This window comes from Chenopodium quinoa, unplaced genomic scaffold (assembly GCF_001683475.1).
Source record: "Chenopodium quinoa cultivar QQ74 unplaced genomic scaffold, ASM168347v1, whole genome shotgun sequence".
Classification (NCBI taxonomy): domain Eukaryota; kingdom Viridiplantae; phylum Streptophyta; class Magnoliopsida; order Caryophyllales; family Amaranthaceae; genus Chenopodium; species Chenopodium quinoa.
Window position 1 is genome coordinate 9,964,895 of NW_018743331.1, and position 13,687 is coordinate 9,978,581.

At 38.7% G+C, this 13,687-nt stretch overlaps 1 pseudogene; it reads right to left on the reverse strand.

Moving 5' to 3' along the window:
• Positions 1 to 5,930: 5,930 nt before the first annotated feature.
• Positions 5,931 to 7,492, reverse strand: LOC110737627 (annotated as a pseudogene).
• Between the last annotated feature and the right edge of the window lie 6,195 nt (positions 7,493 to 13,687).

Below are 13,687 nucleotides of genomic sequence, written 5' to 3' on the forward strand. Positions count from 1 at the left end.
TCCTGCAGTTTTCTGTATTGGGATTGAGGTTGTAGATAGTCAGTTTATTCATTTAAAAGTGCAACATAAACCTTCTGGAATGCAGTTCTGGTACACAGTGGTGTATGGTTTTAATGAAGGCAGTAGAAGAGATTGGTTATGGGCTCAGCTTGTTAACATAAGTCAGAGTGTGAAGGGTGCATGGATTGTAGGTGGAGATTTTAACAATGTGCTCAATTTGAATGACAGAATTGGGTCTGTTGTGACCTTATCTGAGGTTGAGAGCTTTAGACTGTGTATCAAATAGAGCCAATTGAGAGATCTCAGAAGTAGAGGGCAATTTTATACTTGGAATAATAAACAGGAGGGTGCTGTAGGGTTTTGTAGTGACCCGACACTACGCGGAAGGAAACCCCCCAAGACTCGCCCCTTAATTAAAGCAATTAACAAGTATAATAAACATAATTAAGCAAGAGTAAGAACAAGAATTATACCTTTGTTGCGTGCTTCGCTCCCGAAGAGCTCTTACTTCAAATCCCGAAACTACGAGATCTCCGACGGATCGTACCCTCGACCCGACCCGAGCGTCCCAAGTCTTGAAGGTTAGTCAAGACCCGGACAAACAAAACTATGAGTTTTACGAATCGAAGGTTTACTCTAATTACAAGAGTTGCCTTTTTAATTCCACTCAAGGTTGTACATTTCCCAACACCCTTGAAGGGTATTTATAGGGAAATGGGTCCTTGGTTTTCAATCTCCTACCAATGTGGGAGAGTTGAAAAATCAATGATTTATTTAATTTCCAAATTAAATAAATAATCAATTAAATCATATTGCGACAAGTGGCATGATCATGTGCAAAGGAGTAGTGCCCAAGGTTAGGTGGGGGGGACCATTTGCCTTGCACCCCAAGGCCCCTTGATTGGTCCCCACAAGCAAACACAAAACCGGCACATGGGCTGCTAGGCTGGCAGCCAGCTAGCGTGCCAGCCAGCAAGCACTCCCTTGCTGCCCAGCATCTCCATCGCACGCACACACGCACCAGCCCCACGCATCATCGCTGCTGCTGCTTGCTAGCCAGCACGCACTGGCATTCGCACATGCACACGCACAGGGCATTGCCTGGCATGCTGCTGTGCGAGGCTACTGCTGTGAGGATGCGAGGCACACACGCACACACACGCAAGCCCCTGGCATTGTAATGGTGCTGTGCGTGGTGCCATGCCTGCAATGGTGTCTAGGCTGCGTGCTGCGATGGTTCGATAGGCCTAGGCACAAGCACACGCACGCACGCAAGCCCTTGGCATTGCGATGGTGTTGTGCGTCGTGCGAGGCTAGCGATGGTGCCTGGGCACTCGCACACGCCTTGCGTGCTGTGATGCGAGGCAAGCACCTATGCTAGTACTTGGTGCTAGCGATGGTGATGCCATGCTAGGCACGCACGCACGCCAGCACCTAGTGCCAGCGATGGTGCGCCTAGTGCATGATGCTAGGGCTGTGATGGCGCCTAGGCATCATGCCTTGCCTAGCACACACATGGTGCGCCTGGGCTTGCGATGAGTTAGCCTAGCCTAGCTACGGCTATGCTCGTACTTGTCGCTTGTGATTTTGCGACGTTCGGTCTCGATGCCCTAGGCTCGATATCCGACGTCTGTATTCGTAAAACTCTGTCGACTCATTAAATCCTTTCGGAATAATTCGTCGTCTCGGATCGGTGATTTGATTGGGTTCGACCCGAAGGGTTCAGTTAAGATTAAGCTGTAATATCAATTGTACCTTGATATTACTGATCGAAAGCGGCCTCCACCTAGGCATTCCGATCACTTGATCTTACTGAAGAATTAACTCTGTAATAATTCTGAACCCTCTATCGGAAGGATACACTTGTTGGAAGGACACCATTCCTTTCAGGTGCTTCTAGAGTCAATTCTAAGATTGACAGAGCTCTTGGTAATGATGACTGGATTAGCAGTTTCCAGAAATGTAGAATTGATTTCCTCCCTAAGGGATTGATGGACCATTGTCCATGTATGATAAATTTTCTTGATAATGCTGGTAGTGGCAGGAAACCCTTTAAATTCTTCAATGTTTGGGCTGAGTATGCTGGTTTCAGTAAACTTGTGGAAGATTCATGGGTGCAAACTAGACAAGGGACTACTATGTTTAAGGTAACTCAAAAACTCAAATCAGTGAAGATGGAGTTGAAGAACCTGAACTATCAGTTATCCTCAACTGTGGAAGATGATGACACAAAGGCTGCTTTGTTTCTTTCTGAGTTACAAGTCAAACTTAATGCTGACCCTCAAAATGATTCCTTGACTGCTCAAGAAATTGAAGCTAGAAAACAGTTCAACCTTGCTCATTCTAGGAAATTAAAATTTCTTAAGCAAAAGGCTAAGGCTATATGGTTAAAGGAGGGAGATATTAACACAGCTTTCTTTCATGCTTGCATCAGGAGGAGAAGGCTTCAGAATAGCATTCATAGCATTCAGAAGGATACTGGTGAAATTGTTCAGGATCCTATTGCCATTGCTGATGCTTTTGTTGATTTTTATAAGGGCATGCTAGGCTCTTATTCTGCTCCTGAAGGGAAGATTCATATGAGTGTAATTGCTGAGGGTCCTGTGCTGGATGCAGAACAGAAAGTTCAATTATGTAGGGCCTATTGCAGGGAAGATGTGAGGAAAGCACTTTGGAGCATTGATGATGATAAATCCCCAGGGCCTAATGGGTTTTCCAGTAAATTCTTCAAAGTTGCTTAGCATATTGTGGGTGATGAGGTGTGTACTGCTGTTCTTGACTTCTTTGCTACTGGTAAGCTGCTGAAACAGGTGAATGCTACTCTTATTACTCTGGTTCCTAAGGTGGAGAATGCTTCAAATGTTGGTCAATTTAGGCCAATTACTTGTTGCAATGTCCTATACAAGATTATTTCTAAGATGCAGTGTGAGAGATTAAAGAGGTGTTGTCTGGCTTAATTGATGAGGTGCAAGGGGCTTTCATAAGTGGAAGATCAATTCTGGATAGTGTATTGGTGTGCCAGGATATGCTAAGGGATTATAACAATAAGAGGACGGCTCCTAGGTGTACTATGAAGATAGACCTTAGGAAAGCCTATGATTCAGTACACTGGGTATTTATTCAGAGTATGCTTGAAGGTCTTGGCTTCCCTGTGAGATTCATTCAGTGGGTTATGTTCTGTGTGAGTACTCCTTCTTTCTCTATAATGCTTAATGGAGGTATGCATGGTTTCTTTCAAGGTAAGAGGGGAATAAGGCAAGGGAACCCCATCTCTCCTCTTCTGTTTGTGGTGGTGATGGAGTGCCTCACTAGACTGCTAAAGAAGATAGGTAAGCTGAGCAGTTTTAAGTTTCACTCAAGATGCAAAAGCATTGGTTTAAATCACCTGGTATTTGCTGATAACCTAATGTTGTTCTGCCATGGTGATAAAAAATCAGTTGAGTTACTGATTAGAGGTCTCAAAACCTTTGAGAAGTGTAGAGGTTTGAAGGCTAATGCTGATAAATCAGCTACGTATTTTGGTAATGTTCCTGAGGCTGTCCAGAATCAGATTCTTGGTTCTTTTGGTTTTGTTGTGGGTCGGACTCCCTTTAGATATTTGGGAATTCCTTTCAATGCAAGATAATTAAAAAAATGTTGTTTTGATGGGCTAATTAAAATTCTCACCAGAATTTCATGTTGGTCAAGTAGGCACCTATCATATTCAGCTAGAGCAATCCTTGTTAACTTTGTCTTGCTGAGTATGCATACTTATTGGGCTCAGTGCTTACTTTTTCTTGCTGGTGTGATGGCTAAAATTACACAGCTGTGTAGGGCTTACCTTTGGGGTGGGCATGCTGTACTGAAGAAGACTCCTCCTCTAGCCTGAGACTGGATTTGTAAGCCAAAGAAGAATGGGGGTTTAGGAATCAGGAACTGCATAACTTGGAATAAGGCTGCTATGGGTAAATATGTCTGGAAGATTGCCATGAAGGAGGATTCCCTTTGGGTGCGTTGGGTACATGCTGTCTATATAGAAGATCAGGATTGGTGGAGCTATACACCAAAGAGATCAGGAGGGTGGGCTTGGAAAAGACTGTGTGCAGTAAAGGAGGAATTGAAGGCTGGTTTTGAACTGAACAGTTGGCTGGGTAGCAAATATAAGATCTCTGAGGTTTACAAGTAGCTTCAGGGGGAAATGGCATCAGTTGATTGGTGTGGATGGATTTGGAACCCCTTTAATGTTCCTAAGCACACTTTTATTGCTTAGCTTGCTGTGTTGAACAGGTTGAGAACCACAAGGACTCTAACCAGTATTGGGGTGTGTAATGACCCTGTTTGCTTATTGTGTGGGGAGGAGGTGGAGGACAGGGATCACTTGTTCTTTGGTTGTTCCTATAGCGGGACCTGTCTCAAGACCATAAGCAGTTGATTAGGAATTCAAGAGCAGCTCTTCTCAATTGATAATACTTGGAAAAGGTGGAAAAGTCAGGTGAAGGATCCTATTCAGAGGAAGTGTGCCTTAGCTTCTCTGGTTGCTGTCATCTATCATGTGTGGCTAGCCAGAAATTTTGCTTTTTGGAATAAAGCCATTGTGCATCCTCGGTTCATTTGTAAAGCTATCCAATTTGAGATAGTTAATAGAGCTAGGAGTTTTGTTAATAGTTCTTGGAAGAGAGTTCATTGTAAATGGCTTCATCAACTTAGTTGTGGGTTGATAAGCTAGTATAGGTGGGCTGTTTAGCCTATTTTTTTGTCTTGGTGTTTGTTTGGCTTGTTTTGGCTCTTTGTAGTTTGGGGGAGGGCTTGCCCTCTTTTCTTTGGTAATAAAAGCTACTTACTTACCAAAAAAAAAAAAAAAAAAAAAAAAAAAAAAAAAGAAAAGAAAACAACTAATAATGCTAATCTGTTACCATTTTAGTTTTCTATGATTCCGTACTATTATTCCAGTTTTGGAATGTTGATAACTCTAAAAGATAGACATCCTATGGTGATTGATGAGAGTTAAAAATAAATAAATAAAAACAACTGATTATAGAGTACTCGTAAATAAATATATAAGCAAATGCTTTTCTAATTGTTAAGTTTTGGAAGACAAAAGGTAGGTCGAGTTACTTTTTGCAAATACATTATTGTTCTGATGTTCTCTAATTATTGAGTCATCATTAGACTATTAGGCAAGTGGTGCATAATCTTATTAATCTATCCACAAAGTACCAGTACGAGTCTCTTCTATTTTTATACTTCACATTTTTTATTTTGAAATAAATATTTTTTTGAATGGTTCTTTTGAATAATTAAATAAACTAGGCAATCAAAATTGAATTTATTTCATAATATTATAATGGGAAATTTCCCATGGTAATCCCCTACTTTTTTAGTTTCTCAACGGCAATCCCCAATTTTTCATATTATAAAAAATAACCCCTAATTTCTAATCAATCAATAAACATGACATGCTATTATTTTGACGTTTATACAGATTTAGCTTAGTATGCTAGCTAACCTAGGTTAGAATCATTTAACAGAAAATCCCCATTTAACATGGATTTAACCCTTTTTAACTTAGTAATGTCATGTTTAATGGCTAATTAGAAATTAGGGGTTATTTTTGATAATATAAGAAAATTGGGGATTACCGTTGAGAGACTAAAAAATTAAGTAGGGGATTACCATTGGAATTTTCCTTTATTTATTTGTATAAACATAAGAGTATGTAACCCTATTTTATATGATGAGTAACCATACTTTGTCCATTAAAGTAACTCAAATTCCTTATATACAAGTATTATCAAGAAATTAAAAGTAACTAATTTCACTTGTTTATTTGAGTAATAACTCCTATTCAAAAATATATATTTCGTACATGATTAAAGATGCAAACTAGTACATTGAAATGATATTGAAAACATTAAAAACTACTATACCTTGATACTTGTATATAGTATAACTCATTTAGGTTTATCTCATGAACTTGCTATTTCATATCTACCTAACTTTTCTTTCTCTTCTTGTTGCTCCAAAGTTTTAAAAAGTGGAGTAATTTTTGTTTCTAGAAGCTCACTAACCCACTTAAAATAGATAATCCCCCAATCACTATAAATGAAAACATAGAGCTTAATCTCCCAAGAACCACCACCAAAGGCGCCACCACACCCCCTAGAACCAACGATTGAAGCATCAATGAAACGGCAAGTTCCTCACATTTGTCAAAAATAGCTCAACGTTGTACACAAACGTCATGTCAAAAGCAAGAGAAGCTGCCATCAGTCCAAAACTTTCAATTTTGAGTTGTATCCAATTCCCTATAGTGCCTCCATTACCTACCAAAATTACAAAACACTTGATGACTTGATCATATAACACGATATATGTGTCTCTGTATGTACATCAAAATACTACCTTTGTTTCAAATTAGTTATCATATTCCCATGTATGTCAAGTTCAATTATTAATGTGACACGTTCTATGAAAAAATCAACTTATGATACAATACAAAAATATTAAGTTTACTTATTCAAGAAGTAATTTTCAAGGTATACATATTCCATAATAGTTTAGTTAGCAACAAGTTAACATATATTTCAGTATAGTTTCATTTTGACAAATTTTTTTAGTGTAGTTAAAAGGTTTCCTTAGACCATAGCATCTCCACTTAAAACAAGTACTTAAGCAATTTAGGAAAGTAATGTGCTAATAATCTATAAGAAAGATATATTTAGCAGATTACATTAAATTAAGTCCTACCATTGGTGAAAATGATGCAAAGGAAGCCATGAGCCCCCAGCAAGAAAACACGAAAGAGAAAGCAGAAGGCAGCGATTAACAAAACTAAAAAGAAAGCACCCTACAAAGACAACAGGAATTCCAATAACGCATTGATAACAACACTCATATACTTGGAAAAATACAAGTTTTCGACGTTCAATTGAAAATACACAAATGCAACCCCGAAACCTGTCATCATTGCCTTCAAAATCCTTACTCGTGCCCATTTACACTGCCATAAGCTCAAATTTTTGCTACGATCATTTTTTGGAAAACTTTTGGTCTGTTAGTTGAATGTTTGCAGGAAGAGTTCTCCCATTTCGAGTAGCTAGCTTCATCAAAATTGAGTGAGCTTCCGTTTTCCTCCCTCGTATTAGAAGCCATCGAGGTGATTCAAAAACAAAAGGGAGTATAATAATGCAATATAAAACGACGGCACAAGATAAAACTCGATAGAGATATCTTTAAGAAGCTTTTGTGCAAAATGCTATAAGAGGAAGGGAAAGAAACCCTAAAGTGCAGATGAAAAAACCGTATTGACCTACTTGACCTCGCCATTTCTGACCTACAACTTCGGTTGCAAGGACTAAACAACATATTCCAATCCCAAACCGAGTTAAGCCATTGAAGAAACAAAGGACGGCGTAAGTCCGAAGGAGGTAATGAGTTCAACAATGGTTGTTAGCATGCATGCTAGTATAAAGATCTTCTTTCTTCCTAGAAATGAGTCGGCTAAACGTCCATATATTAAAATTGTGAATAACAAAATCAAGGTTATTTATTTTATTCATGTCATTTAGGCTTATAATGCCTTTCCAATATGAATACATGGGTACGTCTAGAGCTATTAAAAATTGACCTGATCTGAGAACCCGACCTGAACCAGCAATGATCTGAACTTGACCTGTACCCGAACAATGGGGTGAAACTAGTGACCTACCCGACCTGATGTTCACCGACAACTGATTTGATCCAATAATTTATGACCTGAACCCGAACCTACACTACCCGACTTAATAGTAACCGTCAACCGATATAATCCAACCCGACAACAATTCGAACCCGAACTAGTACCCGACCCAATTAGAACTTGAAAATGGTTATAACCCAACACAACCTGTTATTGACCCTAGTCATAGAAGGTTTAATAAATTTTGGAAATTTTGTCTAAAACCACCCACAATAAAAAATGTTGCCTAGGACAACCCAAATTAAAAATTTTGTTGTCAAACACCACCTAACTCATCTTTTCGGCATTGACTCCAAAACTTCGGCGTTGACTACGACCCGGCCATCAAAAACAACGGGCAGACATTTACACCACCTCCCAACCGCCACCAGAACCATCGCATAGCCACCGGAAACATTGCCCAGACACTCATCACCACACAACCACCATCCTTCCCCACCGAAACCACCCAAACCACTAAGGAAAAAAACCCACCCACAACCAAAACCACCCTTCCCCACCGAAACCACCCAAAATCATCCTGGAAAAAAAACCCACCCTCTTCGAAACCACCCAAACCCAGCCAAAGAAGGGGGGAGGGGGTCATCAAATGGCACGTGCAAGTCACATAGGTCAAGTCAAAGCCGGAGTTTTGGAGTCAATGCCGGAAAGATGAGTCAGGTGGTGTTTGAAAACAAAAATTTTAATTTGGGTGGCCTTAGGCAACAGTTTTTTTTTATTGTGGGTGCACTACACGAAACCAACAAATTGGCAACGGTTCAAACCCCCCCAAAGGCAACGGTTTTGAACCGTTGAGTATTTGAGGGTTGCCAAATCCCAAAAAAATTGGCAACGGTTCAAAACCGTTGCCAACTCAAGCAATTGGCAACGGTTAACCGTTGCCATTCAACATGCTGCATTTTTTTTTTTTTGTTTTTAAAAGTAATTGGCAACGGTTAACCGTTGCCAATTGCTTGAATTAGCAACGGTTAACCGTTGCCAAAGCCAATGGCGCGCTTTTTTTTTTTTTTAATTTTAAAACAATGGCAACGGTTAATCGTTGCCAATTACCTGTATTGTTTTTTTTTTTTTTTTTGGCTGCACTAATAATATTGACCTGGTTTTTGTTTTTTTTTTTTTTGGCTGCACTAATATTGACCTGGTTTTTTTTTTTTTTTTTTTTTTTTTTTTTTTGTGGCTGCAATATTATAATAATAATAATTATTATTATTATATTAATAATAATAATTATTATTATTATATTAATAATAATAATAATAATAATAATTATTATGATTATATATGATAACAGTAACAATAATTAGTAACATTAATAACAAAACATAAATAATTAATAATAACAATACCAAGAGATGATAGAATAAATTAGAAAAATGTTTCATGTATAGTACATAATTAATAAGCTAAGGCTAGGATTGATGAAGAGATGATATAGTACAAAAATGTATGACGATATTTACAAATTAAATGTGATGTAGGTCGCCAACATCTCCCGAATTACATGGAGTTCCTCGCTCGTGTACGGAAGTCCCGTATGCCCCTTGCAAAACTTATAATACACAAAACATGAGTTAGTAGAAGTGAAATAATAATAATTGGGGTTAGTTATAGGTGACTAATGCTTGAGATTACAAGAAAAGAGCAAGTAAGAGGTTTTGGGACGCAATTTCAACCAAAATGGCTCAAGTAAGGCCATTTTGGCTACTATGATGCCTATTTTCTATATTTGTTGTCTATTGAACTCATAACTAGTTAAAACATGTCATAATCACTTAGTTATAGGTGGCTAATGCTTGAGATTACAAGAAAAGAGCAAGTAAGAGGTTTTGGGACGCAATTTCAACCAAAATGGCTCAAGTAAGGCCATTTTGGCTACTATGATGCCTATTTTCTATATTTGTTGTCTATTGAACTCATAACTAATTAAAACATGTCATTATCACTTAGTTATAGGTGGCTAATGCTTGAGATTACAAGAAAAGAGCAAGTAAGAGGTTTTGGGACGCAATTTCAACCAAAATGGCTCAAGTAAGGCCATTTTGGCTACTATGATGCCTATTTTCTATATTTGTTGTCTATTGAACTCATAACTACTTAAAACATGTCATTATCACTTAGTTATAGGTGACTAATTCTTGAGATTACAAGAAAAGAGCAAGTAAGAGGTTGTGGGACGCAATTTCAACCAAAATGGCTCAAGTAAGGCCATTTTGGCTACTATGATGCCTATTTTCTATATTTGTTGTCTATTGAACTCATAACTACTTAAAACATTTCATTATCACTTAGTTATAGGTGACTAATGCTTGCGATTACAAGAAAAGAGCAAGTAAGAGGTTTTGGGACGCAATTTCAACCAAAATGGCTCAAGTAAGGCCATTTTGGCTACTATGATGCCTATTTTATATATTTGTTGTCTATTGAACTCATAACTACTTAAAACATGTCATTATCACTTAGTTATAGGTGGCTAATGCTTGATATTACAAGAAAAGAGCAAGTAAGAGGTTTTGGGACGCAATTTCAACCAAAATGGCTCAAGTAAGGCCATTTTGGCTACTATGATGCCTATTTTATATATTTGTTGTCTATTGAACTCATAACTACTTAAAACATGTCATTATCACTTAGTTATAGGTGGCTAATGCTTGATATTACAAGAAAAGAGCAAGTAAGAGGTTTTGGGACGCAATTTCAACCAAAATGGCTCAAGTAAGGCCATTTTGGCTACTATGATGCCTATTTTCTATATTTGTTGTCTATTGAACTCATAACTACTTACAACATGTCATTATCACTTAGTTATAGGTGACTAATGCTTGAGATTACAAGAAAAGAGCAAGTAGTAGGTTTTGGGACGCAATTTCAACCAAAATGGCTCAAGTAAGGCCATTTTGGCTACTATGATGCCTATTTTTTATATTTTTTGTCTATTGAACTCATAACTACTTAAAACATGTCATTATCACTTAGTTATAGGTGACTAATGCTTGATATTACAAGAAAAGAGCAAGTAGGAGGTTTTGGGACGCAATTTCAACCAAAATGGCATACCTCTTCAAGCTGACGTGTGTCTGTACAATGACTCATCACTATGTCATACATGAATCTCATCACGTATAGGCCACAGTCAACTCCGTTTTCCTGTTGTGCGCACTAGCATGAGGAACAAAGCACATGAATCAAAATGCATAGCAAATAAGAAACGTCTTAAGCATTGTACATTAAGAAAATCACAACATCATGGGTGAATTACCTTGGGTGCTTTCCATGTAGGACCTCGAGGAGATTGAGGATTTATCTTCTTCATGGTACTACAAAAAAACAAAGTAATAAGTTCAAATTTGACTAGTATAATCAATACATATGAGTTAAGATACCAAAATGAATAACAAGAAGTGAAACAAACTAGATGCTTACTTTTTGCAGTATGGACCTCACGAGGCGCTTTCTTACTTGAGGTAACCGAGCAGAATCAAAGTAGAAGATTGTGTTACTGGAAACACAAATCACAAGTAGGGTCCAATGATAACTACACACGAGACAAACAAATCAATGGTTAGCCTGTTTCAACAAATAAACCGGGAAAACAAATGAACTTGACTAGCATAATCAGACGTACTCCTCATAGTATGGGACGAATATAAACTTGTCTCTTGCACTCACTGATTGCCTGATACCCCGTTCAGCATAGTACAACACGTCAGCGGAGTTGCCTAAGATTCTAGCAGTGGACATCTGCTCAGGGCACAACCACCGAACTTGACAAGGAGATTCAAGCTCCCATATTTGCTCCTGGAGTGCTCTGCATGCATGATATATAACACAATGTTAAGCGAAAACAAGCCGACAAACACCACTAAACTAAATAGCATAAATTGAGTACCAGTTGAATTACCTCATGGATATTTGAATGAGGGAAATTTTCACCACTTAGAAATTCCTTCACATCTTCTTTGAATAGCCATGTCGTTGCATCATCATCGTAGTGGAATATTTCCTTAGGAAGTTGGATTTGGATGGGGCTGTCATTAGGCAACACGCAAACACGGTTGTGCAAATAAGCTAACTCCTGAGATAGCGATTGAAGCACCGTGTCTTCAACTAATGGAGTAGCTTGCGTAGCTGAACCTCGTGAAGGGCTCTTCGCCGACGCCTTTCCACTCACCGAGCCATGTTCACTTCTGTTCTTTGGCCCCTCCACCCTCTTCTTTGGCGTTTGGCTTTTCCTCGATGGCTAATAAGTATGATCACACAAATGGTTAGAAAAGATTTCCATCCAACTCTTGGGAAGAAAGGATTAAAGCGTGAAATCTAAATCTTAATTACCTGGTTCATCAACCGTATCCAAGCAGATGGCCATTGCACAAAACTACCTTTTGCTGCCCAGAGTGTAGTGAACTCATCCTCCTCCACGGGCACAGGTATTAAGAGGTCCTCGGACCCGGGAACCACAGAATGGATCCCGACAGAATAATGCTCAGGCAGAAGAGGTCGAAGATGGACCGTACCTTGTTTGGCCGGTTGTGCACTACCATAGGCAACAACATGCAAAGGTCCATCATATGATTCGCCCGGGTGAAGAAGTTCACAACGGGTCTCTTCCTGCACCAATTACGAAGATACTTCATTTACATATTCAAAACTAAGTATGTTAGGTGTAATATAAGAGTTAAATCAAGCATTGAACTAAAATCACGAAAAATGGGCAAGTTAGGACTCATTTAGGCCATTTCGAGCCGTAAATTCTCTAAATGAACCTAAAACTTGTGAAATTGCTTTTTTAAGGTTGTTTCAAGCCATAAATATTCATAACTAAGTATCTTAGGTGTAATATAAGAGTTAAATGAAGCATTGAGCTAAAATCACGGAAAATGGGCAAGTTAGGACTCATTTAGGCCATTTCGAGCCGTAAATTCTCTAAATGAACCTAAAACTTGTGAAATTGCTTTTTTTAGGTTGTTTCAAGCCATAAATATTCATAACTAAGTATCTTAGGTGTAATATAAGAGTTAAATGAAGCATTGAGCTAAAATCACGGAAAATGGGCAAGTTAGAACTCATTTAGGCCATTTCGAGCCGTAAATTCTCTAAATGAACCTAAAACTTGTGAAATTGCTTTTTTTAGGTTGTTTCAAGCCATAAATATTCATAACTAAGTATCTTAGGTGTAATATAAGAGTTAAATGAAGCATTGAGCTAAAATCACGGAAAATGGGCAAGTTAGAACTCATTTAGGCCATTTCGAGCCGTAAATTCTCTAAATGAACCTAAAACATGTGAAATTGCTTTTTTTAGGTTGTTTCAAGCCATAAATATTCATAAATAAGTATCTTAGGTGTAATATAAGAGTTAAATGAAGCATTGAGCTAAAATCACGGAAAATGGGCAAGTTAGAACTCATTTAGGCCATTTCGAGCCGTAAATTCTCTAAATGAACCTAAAACATGTGAAATTGCTTTTTTTAGGTTGTTTCAAGCCATAAATATTCATAACTAAGTATCTTAGGTGTAATATAAGAGTTAAATGAAGCATTGAGCTAAAATCACGGAAAATGGGCAAGTTAGAACTCATGTAGGCCATTTCGAGCCGTAAATACTGTAAATGAACCTCGAACTTGTGAATTTGCTTTTTTTAGGTCGTTTCAAGCCATACATATGCATCACTAAGTATCTTAGGTGCTAGTTAAAAAAAAGAAAAAAAAAAACCAAAATGAGTGCAAAAAAAAAAAAAAAAAAAGAACCTGCCCAGCCAGGCAGGCAGGGACCTGCCCTGCCAGGCACCTGCCCAGCCAGGCAGGCAGGGACCTGCCCAGCCAGGCAGGCAGGGACCTGCCCAGCCAGGCAGGCAGCCCAGCCAGCCAGGCAGGCACTGCCCAGCCAGGCAGGCAGGGACCTGCCCTGCCAGGCACCTGCCCAGCCAGGCAGGCAGCCCAGCCAGGCAGGCACTACCCAGCCAGGCACCTGCCCA